Below are 17,339 nucleotides of genomic sequence, written 5' to 3' on the forward strand. Positions count from 1 at the left end.
CAGCAAACCGTGAGGACCCTGGCACCAGGGCTGTGCCTTATTCTTCTAGATTATCATAAGATAAGCCTGGTCCGTCTCAGCCAGGATGAAATCACTTTTGTTCTGAGTCATACATATGCCCCTCTTTCTGACCCAAATTGAGGGGATCCAATGGTCTTGCTGGTTCCCAGCACCATGCTTCCATTCATAAAGCCAACCAATAACTCAGGAAGCAGAGACAGCAGGGTGGAGGTTCAAGGCTAGCCTGGGAAAAAAGATAGCAAGACCCAATCTCAAAAATAAGGCTGTGTGATGCTGGTGGCTCACTCCTGTAATCCCAGCTACTTGGGAGGCTGAGATTGGGATGGTTGAGGTTGGAGAGCAACCCAGGCAAATAGTTCTAGAGACCCAATCTCCAAAATAACCAGAGCAAAATGGACTGGAGGTACAGCTCAAACTGTAGAGCACCTGCTTTGCAAGTGTGAAGCCCTGAGTTCAAGACACCAGTCTTACCTCCCACTCCACCCCCCAAAAAAGCAAGGCAGTGTAGTGACTCGTGACTATAATTCTATCTCCTCAGGAGGTGGGAGTAGGAGGATTTGGGTCCATGGCTGGCCTGAGTAAAAGTTCAAGACCCTATCTGAAAAGCAAGCTGAAAGTAAAAGGAACATGGGCCGTGGCTCCAGTGGTAGAGCAGCTTGAGGCCCTGAGTTCAATCTCTAGTACCACCCAAAAAAACTTTGTAAGGACCCCAATAAATTGCATTGTGTGATCCATACTGGGTGTGTCTGCCTTTCTGTGGTCTCACAGGATCTCATACACCAGGACCAGGTTGTGGGTTGTTCTGAAAAACTGGTCTGAGACTTTTATACTTACCAGTTGGTAGACGTGTTTGAAATACGTCATACTTGCAGAGAACATGTGACTCAACAAAAATGACAAGATTTTACACCTGGGACAAGAGTACAGAATCATTTCTTATTTGGAGATGAAACTTATCCCAAACCTTTGACTGGCCTTTCCTTCCCCGCCAACACTCCATGACAGCTTCTATTTCTGCCAGGTAAAAGGCCACCAGCTAGACTGGGACTGTGGCTCAGGTGGTTAAGTGCTTTAGCCAGGCCAGGTCCTGAGTTCAATCCCCAGTATTGCGCCCTGCCCCTCCGTCACTCTTTGGTCCTGCTAGCCTCAAACCATGATCCTTCTAATCTCCACCTCCCAAATTGCTGAGATTATAGGGGTGAGCCACCACGCCAGGCCTCTCCCCACCCCCAGGTGCTGTGGCATGAACCCAGAGCCTCAATCAGGCTAGACTTGTCTAACACTGAGCTACAACCCCAGCCTAAATGCTCTGATACGTACATTTGTAGTTGAAGATAAATGGTAAAAAAAAAAAAGAATTAATAATAATAATAAATAAATTATCCTTATAGTTTAAATTTCTTCTTAGTTAAATAGCAAACGCCCTACAAGCTCAGGGAGGCTGCCAAAGGCAGAAGTGGCTACAAGTTGTACAGCAGACCCTGGCTGCCAGCCTAATCGATCTCTCATCCTAAGGAAATGTTCCCTTTTCCACCTCATTTTGCATTTATCTATCTTTTTTTTTCCTTCCCCACCCCTCCAAGGCTGGGGATCAAACCCGGGTCTCCTCACATGCTAGGCAAGCATTCTACCACTGAGCCACACCCCCGCACACATTCTCTATCACGGCAGAATTCCCACTTCAGCCCATCCTCTATTACAGCCCAGGTCCACCGTGATCAATCACGCGTGATTTTCCTCTTGTACATTTTCATATAGTAAAAACAAGTGTTAGGGGATTAAAAAAAAAAAGAAAACCCTCACAAAGGAATGTCATTTCAAACAGTAAAGAAGACTTCTGGCACCAAGGGGAGACCGGAAGCGCAGCAGAGGGAAGTTGACAAGAACCCAACCACTCTCAGCAGAAAGCCAGGACCGGCTGTAGCGCCCAGCCTGCGCTTGGGAGCGGCTCCTTTAAGAGGCGGGGCTAAGGGGCGGGGCTTGGCGGCCGCCCGCTTTCCCAGCCTGCCCCGCGCCTGCGCGACGGCGGTTCGGCCACGTCCCTGGCCACGTCGCGCCCGCTCTCGCCATCTTCGCCGCTTCCTCTCAGGGGTCGCCGCCTCCGCCGCCTCCTGAGCCGCTGAGCCTCGGGGCCGCCGCGCGTTTGCTACCTGTCGCCGCCGCCATGAACATCTTCCGGTTGACCGGACTCTTGTCCCATTTGGCGGCCATCGTCATCCTGCTGCTGAAGATCTGGAAGACGCGCTCCTGTGCCGGTGAGCGGCCGGGCGAGGCCCAAGAGGCTGGGGCGCGCGGGGCCGGGGCTCCCGAGGGGGCGGGGCGGGGGGGACCCCGGCCGTCCCTGGAAGGGGGCTGGGATCGCGGTGGCCATCACGGCCGTCGGTGGGCGATGGGCCCGGTGTGAGGGGACTCTGCGGCCCCTCGCGGTGGCCCTGCTGGTGTCGCAGCGCAGCCCCGCTGGACTCGGTTTGCTCCTGAATTTGAGCCGTGGGCCCAGGGGGCGCTGGCCGCGCTGTGCGGTGCCCTGTTCTGTCTGAAAACTTTGGAATGGGGGTCCGGTGGGCGTGTCCCTCATCCGGGGGATTCTCCGGGCGGAACCCAGGTTGGAGACCCTCGGATCAATGGGACTGGAGAGGGGAGGAAGACAGGACCGTGACCTGACGTGGCAGCGGGGAGATGGGGGCCTGGGAGGGCCGGGGATAGAGGTCATCTTGCTGCCCACCCTGCCCCTGCAAGGACGGGGCTGTAGGATAGTGCTGGTTTGTAGGGGGTTCGGGTCAGGTCACCCAAGCCCTAGAATCCCGGATCGCACCCGCCATCCGCAGGGCTGGGGGGGCTTGGGTCTTTGAGTTTGTTGACGCAGTTCGTGCTGCTTTGAGAGGCAAATGATTTCTTAAACTTCGAGGGCCTTCATCTATCTAATAACGGGTTCTGCTAAATCTGCGGCTCTGGGTACCCTTGAGGTCCCATGTGGTCCCACGCGGTTCCTGGCTCCACGTCACCAGTGAGTTGGCCTGGTCCCTCCCCACAGGACATGCTCATTTCATGCAAGTCTTGCTGGGAGCCAGTGCAACAAACCTCTCCCAGATAATGGAGTTGTATATTTCATTAAGGAAGGCACATTTTAAATAGTTTCGTCAAATGCAAAGCCTTCCTTAAACTTATAACTTTGAAGAACTCCAGAACTTAATTTTTTCAGGCAGCGAAGGATGGGAATCCTAAAGGACCTGGGTGGCAGATTCCACTTATCTGGTTGATTTATAAAAATCTTCACTTCTAAAGTAACACTGTGTCTTTGATTCTGCTGTCTGCAGGCCTCACCTGTCTCCCAGGAACATAGCTGAGATCCAGGAAGTAAGGAAAACCAAAAAAAGAACTTTGAGCACTCAACATAGATGTTACAAAGTCCATGTACTATGTACTGAAGCCAGTGTGTGTTACATGGAGGTGACGTACACTGAAAGGCTCAGTTGCATGATTTCCAGTGACAGCCAAGCAATTGTGATAGCTAACTTTAAGCACTTTCTGTGTATTGAGTAGTCAACTAAGTGCTTTCCATGACTTACTCGAGACATCCTTAAAACAACGTAGGGGTAGTTGCCATTGTCCCTGTTCTGAGAGAGAGGAATCTCAGAAGGTAATCGTAGTGACAGAGCCAGGGTAGAAACACAATCAGTAATTCACAGTTAAGGATTTTGACTAAATCTGTCTGCTTTGGCCTAAGGAGTTAGTTTAAATGTTTGATGCTAGTGGATTAGGTCTTTTTGTTCTTGTACTAAGATGTTACTTTCAATCTTTAGTTTTACTTCAAAATCTTTGTATGAGTGTGGGTCCTAGAATCTCCTTTTCTGGCAGGTAGTTAATTTGTATCCACACTAAAATGTTGGGGAGAATTCCTAATTCTTAAGAGGATGGTGAGTTGCAAGGAGAGGGTCTGCTGTTTTGTTTTTTACATATTCATTGTTTTCATTTGGGAGGTTGAGAGCATTAAGGAAAATGGAAAGTACTTCAGCTACAATGCCAACAAAGGGCCGGGCATTGGTGGCTTACACCTGTAATGCCAGCTACTCAGGAGGCAGAGATCAGTAGGATTGTGGTTAAAAGCCAGCCCCAGGCAAGTAATTCTGGAGACCCTATCTTGAAAAAAAAAACCCATCACAAAAAAGGGCTGGGGGGGATGGCTCCAGTGGTAGAATGCCTGCCTAGCAAGAGTGAGGTCCTGAGTTCAAACCCTAATGCCACAAAGGAAGATAGTGTGTGTTCCCAAGTATTTCTGGCCGGTGGATTTCCTTCTGGTGTGACTTTTCGAAACCAGCCTCTTAAAAAATGAAATCTCCAAGATCTTTGTCAGAAATCACCAAGATCATTGCTTCAGAATTAAGTGCTGGGCTTCACTAACTGTGTTGTTTTTCCATCCTAAATTATAAAAGTTGTTGAAAGAATAAGAACTTGATAGAATTTCTCATATAACAGGAATAGGAGACAATATAGAACCAGCTTGTGTTTCTCACCTCAAAAATACTGGGATGGGGCTTATTTTAGGATTTTGGCACTTTTGAACAGGCCTGCAGCCTCCAAACCACAGGCCCTTTTTCCTAAGGGTGAGGGACAGGGTGGGCTTGGGAGGAAGCTGGGATTCAGTTTCCTGCAATCTCATTCCAGAACAGCTCCTATTAAGGATCTGTTTTTAAAAAAGTGGGACAGTGAGTTGATCTTGTTTGAATCTGCATTCTTTTATGACTGCATCTGCCATTGTCATTACAGAGGGCTCCCCAAAATGAAGGGTGAGTGTCATATTTCTGAACTATCATGGCAGTCTGATCCTCGGTATGCTCAAATCATCGCTCTCTTTCTGTCCTAAACGCTGCCTAGATAACCTGGGAGAACAAGCATGGCGTTTAGATGAAGGGGCTTCTATCTCTGTTTCCCTGTAGGCGGTTAAGTGCTCTATCTACAGAGTTTGAGTGACAGGGGAGTCCCGAGAGCCATGACCCCCAGCCCTCCTCCCCTGCCTGGTCTCTCTCCTTCCCTCCTAGATGTTGTTATGCAGGCTACAAACTTGTCAACCTCCCAAACAGTGTCTCTGCATATCACATATTTGGGTTTATATTTTTAAGTAAGTGGAAAATACCTCCTTTTATTGCTGACACTGAGTACTTCGGGAAGCTTTTGCATCATATTCCCAACTCCCTCTTGGTGCTGTTATTGAGTGCTAGTCTCTGGAGTGATCATTGCTCTGAAGCATTTATTAACCACCTGCTGTGTGCAAGGCACCCAGGCAATTCACAGCAACCGCTGGCAACAATCAAAGTTTTTGCTCTGGAAGCTGCAGTAGACTGCTTGCTTAGCAGGCTGGAGGTTCAATCCCCAGCGTTGAAGGGGGGAAAAAAAGGCACCAGCAGTTCAGATGAGATGGTAAGACACACGTATGAAAAGATAAAAACGTGGATATGTGGATGTCAAACCAGATGGGCAATAAATAGTATGGGTGTGAAGCAACAAAAAAGATGCCAGAGATGCCTCTGGCTTCCCAACAAGGAGTGTAAAGAACTCCGCAGAAAAGAATAAAAGTTTGCCGATGGACACAGGTGACCTGAATGTGTATTCGTACCATGGTCCTGGGTAGGACCGGGCAGACTGAGGAAGAGACAAGGTGACACATGCCTCTAAGTTAACTTGTTATTTCAAAATATAATCAAAGACAAGAAACCAAGAGAAATAATCTGTAGTATAGGTGACAGTAGGTTAAGAACCATCAAAATTGACCAAGTTGGCAGTTCACAGAAAATAAGACCAATTGGCATGCAGAAATCCCCGGCCTCACTAGTTCTGAACTTGGGTGTGCAAATGGCAGCACACACCATTATCTACCCACTAGGTGGAGAAAGTGGAAGTGTTACGCTGAGGAAAAGGGCGTTCCCTGCAGGTGTTAATGGCCTGGTCGCTGCCTCCCTAGGACAGGTTTGGCCGTGCTAGGTGACAGTGTTCATGTTTATTGTACCAGTAGTTTTAAGGAATCTGGGCTATAGAAATTGTCATATGTGAACAAATGACATAAAAGTATAAAATGTTCATTGTACCTAAGTAAGTGCAAAACACCATCTATAGGTACAAAGATGTTTGTGCAAGATTTATAACAAAAATTGTAAACAACGCAAAGAACTGAGCTAGAGTGAGACATACTCATAGCAGGGAATGATGAATCTGAGACATAGCTTCAAAAAGCACGCTTAAAGCCACCATGAGCCATGCTTTGAGGGGTAAATGTATACAGTACCTATACACAAACACATAGAGAAGGGGCTTTTGAAAAGCTTGGGAAGTTACACTTGGAAGTGGCAGGGGTGTTGAAAAAGACCTAATCACTTTTGGGATGAGCAGTACTTAGGGGGCGGTACCGCTCTAGCCGTGCCTCCAGCCCTTTTTGCTTTAGCTGTGTTCCAGAAAGGGTCTCCAAGAATCCTACAGGCGTGCACCACCATGCCTGATCCTTTGTTGAGATGAGTCTCACTTTTTGCCCAGGCTAGTCTCAAAGCACAGTCCTTTCAGTCTCTACCTCCCTAGTAGTTGGGATGAGCTACTATGTCCCTGATCTAAAAATGCAACTTTTAACTACATCAGACTTTAAAGTAGCTACACTGAAGTATATAGTAGCTCAGCTTTGTGAGTAAAGACAGGAGAGATGTTAAGTTTAATGAGTGACTTCCATTTGACAAGTGATGCTACTTACTATGGATGTTTGGTGCACTTGGTACTAGGACATCAGTGTCTGAAGTGCTTACAGTGCATATTCTGTGAGTGCTTGTTACCTGAGAGCTTTGGTGTATGTTGTTCTAAAACCAGGTTGTTGGTGTTGGCTCGGGTGTGGCTCAGTGGTAGAGCACTTGCCTAGTATGCATGAGCCCTGGGTTCAATCCTGGCACAGCAAATCAATAAATTAAAATGGAGATAGGGCTAGAGGTAAGGCTCAAGTGGTAGAGCATTTGCCCAACGAGCAGTTACTAGCAAACACTCCACAGCATCCCCCGAGGTGATTCCTGGGCCCCTCACATCCTCAGCTGGGATTCCTGCCTTCCTGTGGAGACTGACATTTCTACAGTGCAAAGGGAAAGGCTGCTAATTGCCAATCAGGATCCAAGCCAGGGAGCACAGTGTAGAATCATGTAAGCATCTGGGGATTCCCAGCATGCTGGTCCCTGCCTGGATTCTGCACCATGGTGCCAGTGCTGTCTGTCCTCCTCTCTACCCTGTGCTCACCCAGGGAGCTCTCCATGCTCTAGCTGGTAGTGAATTGGGACAGAGCACATTAACTGTTCAGGCGAAAGACACAGCTGGACTTGGAAATGCTTTAGAAGTGTATTCCCCAAATACCACACAATGAAAATTTGCCCAGTGACACGTAAAGGTGACTGCCTTTTTCTTTTCTCCATGTGTCCATTCATTCAGCAAGTATCTTGTGGAGCCTGCTGTGTGTCAGGCCCAGGGTCCCACATAAGGAATACAAAACGGAATAAGGCACGACCCCTGCCTATCTCAGCTTTGTGGTGAGTGGAGGTTTGGGGAGAGAGGAGGCAGGAACCCAATCATAGTGTGTCTTTTTAAGTCTGTAAGAAAAACGAGGGCAGCAGCTGGATGAATCAACAGCACAAGGGAGGATGTCCCAGAGGAGGTGACAGGTGAGGTGAATCTCAAAGAGGAGTGATTAGAGCTATATTATTGTCCTTGGTGTTTAGTACAGGAATGCTGAAAATGAGGACAGAAGTACTCTGCCTGGTTTCCAAAGCTGCTTTAGAATAAACCCTTTTTATAATTTTTCTTTCCTTTTTTTTTTTTTTTTGGTAGTACTGGGATTTGAACTCAGGACTACACACTTGCTAAACAGGCAAATGCTACCACTTGAGCTGTACCTCCAACCTCCCCTCCTCCTTTTTTTTTTTTTTTTAAAGAATCAACCCTTTATGGAAAAATTTGCCCATCTGTATCCTGTAAGGTTTTTGGTAGAAGTGGGATTTGAACTCAATGCTTCACACTTGCAAGGCAGGCACTCTACCACTTGAGCCACACGTCCAGTCCATTTTGCTATGGTTTTCTTGGAGAGGGAGTTTCACAAACTATTTGCCTGGACTGGCCTTGAACTGCATTCCTTCCAGTCTTAGACCCCACAGTAACTAAGAGTATAGGTGCTCAGCTTGTATCCTATAAGTTTGAAACATTAGGTGGAACCGTACAGCAAGCAGACTGGAAACTTATCTTTGAAGGCTTCAACAAACATCCAGTGTGAGTTGTCTGCTTCCAGTTTCTTTCCCCATCTCGGGTCTAGTTTTTACCATCAGCTTCATGGCTTCTCCTTTGAACACCGATCTCTCGTGGAAAAAAGTCCTCGTTGCTGAGGAAAAGACTTAACAGCACATGTGCTGCCTGAATCTCTTCCTTTGGCTCTTGAAATTGGTTTCTGTTGATGGGTTTGGAAAGAGTCAACTTTTCTTGGTTTCTCTTTAGATGTTACTGTGAATAAGCTGGAACTGTAATTACTCATACTTAGAAAATAACATTCTTGCATCCAGGTTCTTAGTTTCAGCAAACTATGAAGTGTCATTGAAAAACAATGTGATTTATTTTATGTCCCGGGGTGTTATGAATGTCACTTGGTTGTAGTGACTCTTCTGTTAAATACATGCTTACTAAAATGCATAATGGTGCTGGGCATGGTGGTGCACACCTTGATCTCAGCACCCAGGAGGCTGAGGCAGGAGGATATAAAGTTCAAGACCAGCCTGGGAGAGAGAGAGAGAGAGAGATCCTGCCTCAAAACAAAAACCAAAATGATGTATGATGAATCTAAAAGATGGAGTTTAATTTTTTTTTATTTGTAACTTTGTTGTTGTTTGCTATAGTGGGGTTTGAACTCAGGGCCTCTTGCTTGCTAGACAGGCGCTCTGCCATTTGAGCCACTCCACCAGCCCTTTGTTTTTGTTATTCTTTTGGATAGGGTCTCGTTTTTGCCCAGGGCCAGCCTAGGACACAGCCCTCCTACCTGTGCTTCCTCCATTGCTGGAGTCACAGGTGCATGCCACCACACCCAGCTTGTTGGTTGAGATGGGAGTCTTTCAAACTTTTTTGTCGAGGCTCACCTCAAACTTTGATCCTCCTCATCTCCACCTCCTACCAAGTAGGTGTGCACTGTTGTGTCATTATTCCAGGGGACGAGAGGCTCCTGCTTGGAGACCTAAACCAGTCTCCTCAGCTGATTCCTTGTCCCCTTAATCAGAGTAGCTTCCAACTCCACCCTCCAAAGATTTGTCACCATGGAGAAACTGGGTTTGGGCTCTGGTTTGTTGTGATGGCACTGGGGATTGAACCCACGGCCTCAGCATGCTAGGCAAGCATGCTTCTACTGCGTCATATGCCCCTAGCCATGGAGACCGTATTTTAAAATGGAAAGATCCAGAGGTAAAGACAGTTACAATGCTAATAATAGCCCAGCTGTTGAAAGAAATGTACTCCTGCCTGAGGTGACAGAATGAGAAGCGCAGTGCTCCTTGGAGGACACCCGTCCTGGTGTGCTGGTGGTACAATGAAGTCACTTTCCTAGACTCACCTATCACAGGAAGACAAAAGCTGGCAGGGCCTTCAAGAGTAGTGCACACTGGGATGCTAAAGGAAAGAAAAACTGGAAGTACTCTTGGTTACTCACAGTTGTCCTAGACCCGGGCCTCCGACGCCAGCCCTTGCCCCACACACACTTCCCGTGTCGCTCTCCAGGACTTTTCTCATGCTTTCTTTCTGTTTGTTCAGGTATTTCCGGGAAAAGCCAGCTTCTGTTTGCACTGGTATTCACAACTCGCTACCTGGATCTTTTTACTTCATTTATTTCATTGTATAACACGTCTATGAAGGTATGGTATGGTATCTGACAGAGTGCATTTTATCCATAATGCACAGACCTGTGGGACATTGTTCCTTTATGTCATCTGTGTCTTGGTTAAAAATCATATCTAAAGACGCTGGCTTTGTTTTGTTTTGGTTTGTTTGGTTGTTTGTTTGTGGTATTGGGGTTTGACTCAGGGCCTCACGCTCACTAGGCAGGCGCTCTGCCACTTGAGCCACTCCGCCAGGCCTAAATGTGTTGTTCCTGTCTTTAAAACTTTCGCCACCTTGACAGCCTTGTATATGTGACTGCGAATAATTGTTTTGTTCCAAAACAGCATCTGTTTAATTGGAGCCCTGGGCCCTAGAGGCTTTAAAATGTAAGTTCCTCAAGCATGAGGAAGCTTCCAAAGCTCTTGCTAGCCCTGCCTGCTCTGTTGTCAAGCAGTGGGAATTACTGATTGCCCCAAGAAGTCAGAACACAAGCAGGAGTCCAGCTAGGAGAACTTACTGGTCACAGCGTCTCGTGTCACCACCCTGTGAGGCACCGTGTGGAGGCTGCTGCTTGTTTGCTTCTCTCCACTGAGTCCATTTTTCTTAGACTTCTGCTGCACTTAAACAGCACCTGTACCAAAAATTACTTTTTTATACATAGATATTGCTGCTGCTGCTGCTGGTGGTACTGGGATTTGAACTCAGAGGTTTACACTTGCTAGGCAGGCATTCTACACAGCCCTTTTTGGAGATAGTCTGGTTATTTTGCAGATAGATTATTGGTTTTGCCTAGGCTGGCCTGGACCGTAATCTGTCTATTTTATGCTTTCTGCCATAGCTGGGATGAGATGTGTGTGCCACCACACACAGCTTTTTCCATTGAGATGGGGGTCTCAATAACTTTTGCCCAAGTTGGCCTGAACTGTGATCCTCCCAGTCTCAGCCTCCCAAGTAGCTAGGATTGCAGGTGTAAGCCACTGGCACCAGGCTCAGAAGCATTTTTATGAGCAGAGATTAAAGTAGATAAAGCAGTATTTGGATCTGTCGTCTTTACCAAATAGCAAATTTGAGCCAGGCACTGGTGTCCATGCCTGCAATCCTACCTACTTACGAGGCTGACATGGGAGGATCGTGGTTCAAAGGCAGCCCGGCAAACAGTTTGCAAGACCCCATCTCAAACATAACCGGAGCAAAAATGAACTGGAGGCATGCCTTAGCTCTAGAGTGCCTACTATCTAAGGGTGAAGCTCTGAGTTCAAACTCTGGTCCCACCAAAAAGAAAAAAAATTGCAGTCACCTCTCATGGCTCCATTATTTATTACCAAGTGATAGGAGTCTAATTACTTGTCTTCAAAATGACTAGGTTTCTGCTCGTTGTCTAGCCAGTTTAAACTGCAGGCAATAGAGGTGTATGAGCGAAAGCCCCCCACTTCAGGCAGAAATCCTGCTTGCGTGGTGGGAGGTTATTTTTTATTCGGATTTTTGGTTTGTTTTGGCAGTACTAGTGTTTGAACTTGGGGCCTTGTATTTCCTAGGTAAACACTCTACCAACACTTTGTGCTGTGGTCTGTTTTGCAGGTAGGGCCTCACACTTTTTGCCCCCTACCATCCTTCTCCTACCTCTGCCTTCTGCCTAGCTTGGATTATAGACATATACCACTATGCCCAGCTTGTTTTGTGACATGGGATCTTGCTAACTTTTTTGTTGGGGTTGGCCTCAAACCATGATCCTCTGATTTCCCCATTGCCCATGTAGCTGGGATTACAGACATATGCCACCACGCCCACCTGCTTGGTTGTGGTTTCTAAGCATCATGTCCTGAAAGTCGGTGGAGTGAGAGCCAAGCTATATGTACTTGCCTTTAACTGCTGTGTGCTGGCGACAGGAGAGCTCTTCTTTCCCAGCAGCTGCTGAGGCCCGATAGGCTAAAGCTCCATGGGCACAGGCCACCATTCTTGAAGCACTCAGCTAAGTTCTGTTCATTTTAAAAGTGTTTTTATTGTTGTGTTGTATCAATGAAGTAATCAGTAATGGCATTTGGCTTGAATCTTCCCTTCATTCATTCACTCACTTGTTCCCTCATTCATTCATTCATTCAAGAAAACCTTTGGCCCAGCAACCTCTGCACCAGGGCACATGGGTGGATGGAAAGAGAGGTCTGAGAAAAGGTGGTGGAATTAACACATCTCATGAGCCAAATTCTCCATCAACCACTTGATTGGGCAGGGATAAATGGAGAAATGGACAGGGTTAGGCCACACCCATGGGTCATTACTCTGTAGTGGGGACACAGGTGTGCACACAGCCCAAGTAGAGCAAAGGGAGTGAGGAGGGAGATGGGGAGCCATGATGCCAGCTGCAGGGCATGATAGTGGCAGGGGACAGCCTCAGGATCTCCAGATGGGCTTTTCTCCATCATCACAGTGTGAGAGGCCCCTTGGGAGACCTCTGTCCCACAGTGGGCTCTACAGTCCTCTTTGTACAGAGCAGGGGTGATGTGTCCCTGGGCTGAGAGGGTCAGCCTGCTCTTCTTCCTGGCACTTGACTGCAGGTGCATGTGCTCCCTGGCTGTCCCTCTGACGAGGGCTCTGATTTCTTTCCCCAGATATCTGGCCAATGACATGGAAGAGGACAACCAGGCTCCTAAGCAAGACATATTTTACTTTCTTTACGGAAAGAACTACTTCCAGCACCCTCTGTTCCACAAGTTACGGTACCAGATGATGCGATCCATGGGCTGGAGGATGCGGGTGTCCCGAGAGGAGTGTGAAGAGGTGAGGGTCCGGGCTGCGAAGGACTTGGGGGGAAGGCTCTGGATTGGAGAGCGAAGGAAGGAATGGGTTTGGGAACTAGAAAGAAGTGGAGGCCGGACATGGGGAGAGGTCTCCCTGGGGAGCAGCACTGTTCATGAAGCTGTTTTTCTTTCCGGATCCAGGCCTATAACCCGGACCTCTGGGTGTGGGGGCGAGACCGCACCCACCTGCCTTAGAACTCTGTTCCATCATCGGCTTCAGTAAAGGTGTGTCTGTGTCCTTGTAGTGTGCCCAGGGCGATTTGATGTCTGCTTAGGAAATCCTGAAACCCCCTTGCCTGACCACTCCGTGCCACACCTGGTGCCACACCATAAAGCAGCCCAACCATCCCAGGCTGTAAGACACTCCCGGTCACTGCACAGCCATAGAAATGACAACCAGAGAGAAGTGACCCTGAGAGACGTGCTGGGGGCCAGGGGCCGGCCATATAGCCAGGCCTCAGAGACACCCAAGTGTCGCTAGGGCTCGGATGAGGTAGAAATCCTTTAACCCAAAGCCATTGGGTCCGAATGGCAGCTGTGAGCAAGTGCTGATTTCTGTCAGCCGCGAGTATCCGCTAGCTGTAACCTCCATATGCCCATCATCCGAGCTTTTGCCGTCACTTCTTAATTCAGTCTTGACCTAGGGTCCCATGCGGTACCAACTCTGGGGACTCACTGATAACACAGTGATGTGGGAAGTAAAAATAGGAGGGTCAGGATCTAGGCAGGCATGGGTACAAAACAAGACCCCATAGGAAAATAACTAAAGCAAAATAGGACTGCAGCCATGGCTCAAGTATAGTAGAGCACCTGTCCAGCAAGTCAAGGCCCTGAGTTCAAACCCAAGTACCATAAAAAAAAAGAAAGAAAGGGAAGGAGGGAAGGAAGGAAGGAAGGAAGGAAGGAGGGAAGGAAGGAAGAATGGAGAAATGGAGGGAAGGAAGGAAGGAAGAATGGAGGAATGGAGGGAAGGAAGGAAGGAAGGAAAATGGGAGGAAGGAAGGGGGAGGACAGAGGGAGGGAGGGAGAAAGGAAGGACGGAAGGAAGGAAGGAAGAAGAAAATGTGGGAGGTCTGAATATTATCAATGACAGATGGCCACTAACTAGTTTAGTCCTAATTTGACTTGAAACAAATTTCCTATGGCCAGAATTCTCTTTGAAATTTCTTGTTCTCCTTACCCTACCACTGTTGGACCAAGTTCCCCTCTTCTCCCTTTCCCCTCAAGTTTATGGTCAAGAACGTTGGTCGGAACTGTGCGCAGCTTGCGGTGGCTGCACACAAGCCACACCTTAACAGTGATGGATGTGAGCAGAGCATTGAGCAAAGGTTTGATTTTTGTAGAGCACAGCTAGCCCAGTTCACGCGAGGATGAAACATCGGGAGTTTGGTTTGGGATTCGGGTTCTGGTGTCCTGGTTCATGACATCCTGACGTCAGGAATGCTGTCGCACGGTTAGAGGTTCACATTTTCAGTAAGTGGAGAGGACCACGGTCTGAGTTTAGTCCACAGTCGCATTGTGAGTTCACACCTAGGGAACTGTGTCTGACATCGCTTTTTTCTTCCTTCCTTGAGCAGAATCACCTCATGTTCTGCTCTACAGAAGACTGTTGGGCCTGACCTCAGGGCTTAAGTGATTGTTGGAGTCATGGAAAGAAAAGCCCAAGAGTCATCACAATTCTTGGTGATGCTTCAGAGCTGGGCATGGTTGTGTATACCTGTAATCCAGCTAACTGGGAGATAGAGACAGGACGTCAGGAGTCGGAGGCCAGCTTAGGCAAAGCTAAGGAGAACCTAGCTTAAAGCAATAAAATAAAGGGCTGGAGTCATAGCTCAAGGGATAGAGAGTACCTCCCTGGCAAGCACGAAGCCTGCTTTCAATCCCCAAGACTGGATGAAGGGCTAGAGGTGAATTAGGATCTGTAAGTGGTTCCAAACCCTTGTTGGGACTGACTTAGCCTGTCGATCACCTTCCTCCTGGAGCATTGCCTCTTGACATCATTTCTCTCTGCCTTCCAGATCGCTGTGCCCAGGGAGATGGGAATGTTCATCAGGAAGTCTAAACCAACACTGAAGCCAGCTGGAGCAAGGAAGAGCGAGGAGTTTCCCAAACCTAGAAGAACCCAGATTCTTCCAGAACAAGCCTAATAAAACTACCCCACTCCTCGGTGTGGGGGCACACCTGGGAGTCCATGAAGGAATGAAGGGAAATCAGGCCTTGCTGGGTCCCTTCTTTCCTGAGGCACCTGTAGTCTCACCAAAATTCACGTTGCGGTCATATGCTCACGTATATTTGGTTTGCCAGATTTGATGACTGTTTTTAATATGTAAACTTAGACACGTGGGATCATAATAGAGTTAGTGTAAATATAGTTAATATAAATCATAAGTTATATTGAATTATTTTGAATAAGTTGGTCATAAAATGTTTACTATATTTATTTGCAATGTTTTGAGATGGTTGTAGATTTGAAAACATGCTGTTCTTTATATTTTCATTATTCAGATTATAACTTACACATTCATAAATGTTTTTACTCTTACAATAAGTTCTTTTTATCCATTCTACTTATATATTATAGCTATGTAAGAATACTCAAATTGTTGGGAATATACATTTTTATTTGATGTTTTAGCCTTTGTTGTTGAACTGTGAACATCGACTTGCACTGACAGGTTGGTTTGCCATTTTATAAAGGGTATGTGTTTTGTAAGAGCGCCCATGTTTTGTGTGTTCAAAGAGGACAGGGCCACTCTTCCCTTGGGGAAATACAATAAAGATGAAATGTCCTTTAATCTTCACGAAGCGTGTGTGGTTTTTTCCTTTGTCAAATATTACTGTTGTGTGCATCAGTTATGCATGTTTGACCAAGGTCTTAGCTCTGAAAAAGAATCCTGGATGATTTTTCATGTTTGAAAAATAGAAGACGCCGCAGATCCTAAGCTGGAATTGGATGCCAGACACGAGGGGAAGCTGTTGAGGGGGACATCAGGAAGAGTAGAAAGAATGCGGAAACTTCCATGGGTGCCTGGAAAAGAATCCCAACTCAGATATAAAGGAACGGTGGACCCCAGAGAGGCCTCCCTGGAAATGGTCCCGGGAGAGGGATGACACAGCGAAAGGTGCACTTGCTCTTTGAGTCATCCTGGGGCACTTTTATCACCACCTCTGGTCCAGTCTTACAAAAGCCAAGGAGAATGGAGAGGGGAGATGAAATAGAAAGAGCTGGAAATAAAGGAGGGTGTAGAATGGAGCCGTTTGTGAGGAAATAAGTTGCAGGAAGAGGTAAGGCTGTTCCAGAGATGAGCACAGAGAGGTTGAGTGACTGCAGGAAAACATGGTGGGAAATGGGGGTGTGGCACAACACAGGAGCAGGTGGGGAAGAAGCAGCTGGACGCCATGTGTCAGCCAGAAGCAAATAAAACCCAAGAGGCAGACAACAGGGTGACAATATTCTGAGGCAAGAGAGCCATCGATGAGATGCGAATGGGCTTCTAGACAAAGGGGGGCACAGCGTAAAGGGTGGAGGGCTGAACCCGATGAGCTTAGGCGAGGCTGCATGTTTTCTCCTACATGGAAGACAGATCCAAAGATAGACACACACACAGAACAAGCGTGATCGCACACACGCTCAGATGTAGAACACATTTGTAAACGTGGAGCTGCTCTAGGGCCTCGGGGGAGGAGGGAGAGGAGGAGAGAAGGCTGGAGCGTCAGTAATGTCGTAAAACATATGCCTGTGAAGGAAGAGGACACAGGGTGTGCACTGAACGCTGCCGAAAATGGGGGTGGGAGGTAAAGGGGTAAGGGGGAGAAATGGGAGGGGTTGAACAAACCAAAGTAAAGTTTACCCACAGTGGGGTTTGAACATGAACTTAAATATTCACAATGAAAGACAGGACTGTAAAATGTCTACAGCGTGTGGGGTGCTAGTGGGAGAGGAGCTGAATGAGGGAGATGAAGGGGAGGGAATATGGAGGATGGACTTCACATATGCTATGAACTAGAGCAAAAAAATCTCTTGCGATTGCTGTAAGTGGGGTGGGGAGGGGTCGAGGGAGAGATGGTGGGTGATCTAATCTATGTGCAATACAAGCCCATCTGGAATTGTCACAATGCAGCCCCTCTACAATGAACAGATCCTAATTTTGAAAAGAGTAATGGATGCTGGCCAGGCACGGCGGCACAGGCTTATGATCCCAGCTACGTCGGAGGCATAGATAGGAGGATGACTATCTGAAGCCGGCCCAGGCAAAAAGTTTGTGAGACCCTATCTCAATACTGAAGCCAGGTATAATGATGCATGCCTATCATCCCAGTATCTGGGAGGTGTAGATAAGAGGAACTTGGTTGAAACAGCTCTGGGCAAAAATATGAGACCTTATCTGAAAAATAACTAAAGCAAAAATGGGCTGGGAGTATGTCTCAAGTGGTAAGGCCCTGAGTTCAAATTCCAACACCATTTAAAAAAAAAAAGCTCACAAAGCCTACTGTAAACACATACTGCATCCAAACTGCAGGGAGAGACGAAGAAAGTAGTTTGTTTCAAAGTACTCGATATTTTCAGTGTCTAACTTTGCATCACCCTGACAGAAGCTCACTTTACACATCTATTTCTCAGTGGTCACGCACTGTGACTCTTTTTCATTTATAGGAAAAAGG

General features: G+C 47.3%; 1 long non-coding RNA gene across 1 annotated transcript; it reads left to right on the forward strand.

Annotated features, from left to right (window-relative positions):
* The first annotated feature begins 1,407 nt into the window (after positions 1–1,407).
* LOC141424090 (uncharacterized) lies at positions 1,408–15,478 on the forward strand. The gene is made up of 2 exons (XR_012448929.1): positions 1,408–12,657; positions 12,819–15,478. It is a non-coding gene; the product is annotated as an uncharacterized lncRNA (long non-coding RNA).
* Positions 15,479–17,339: the final 1,861 nt, after the last annotated feature.

Source organism: Castor canadensis, chromosome 6, assembly GCF_047511655.1.
Source record: "Castor canadensis chromosome 6, mCasCan1.hap1v2, whole genome shotgun sequence".
In the NCBI taxonomy this organism is placed as follows: Eukaryota; Metazoa; Chordata; class Mammalia; order Rodentia; family Castoridae; genus Castor; species Castor canadensis.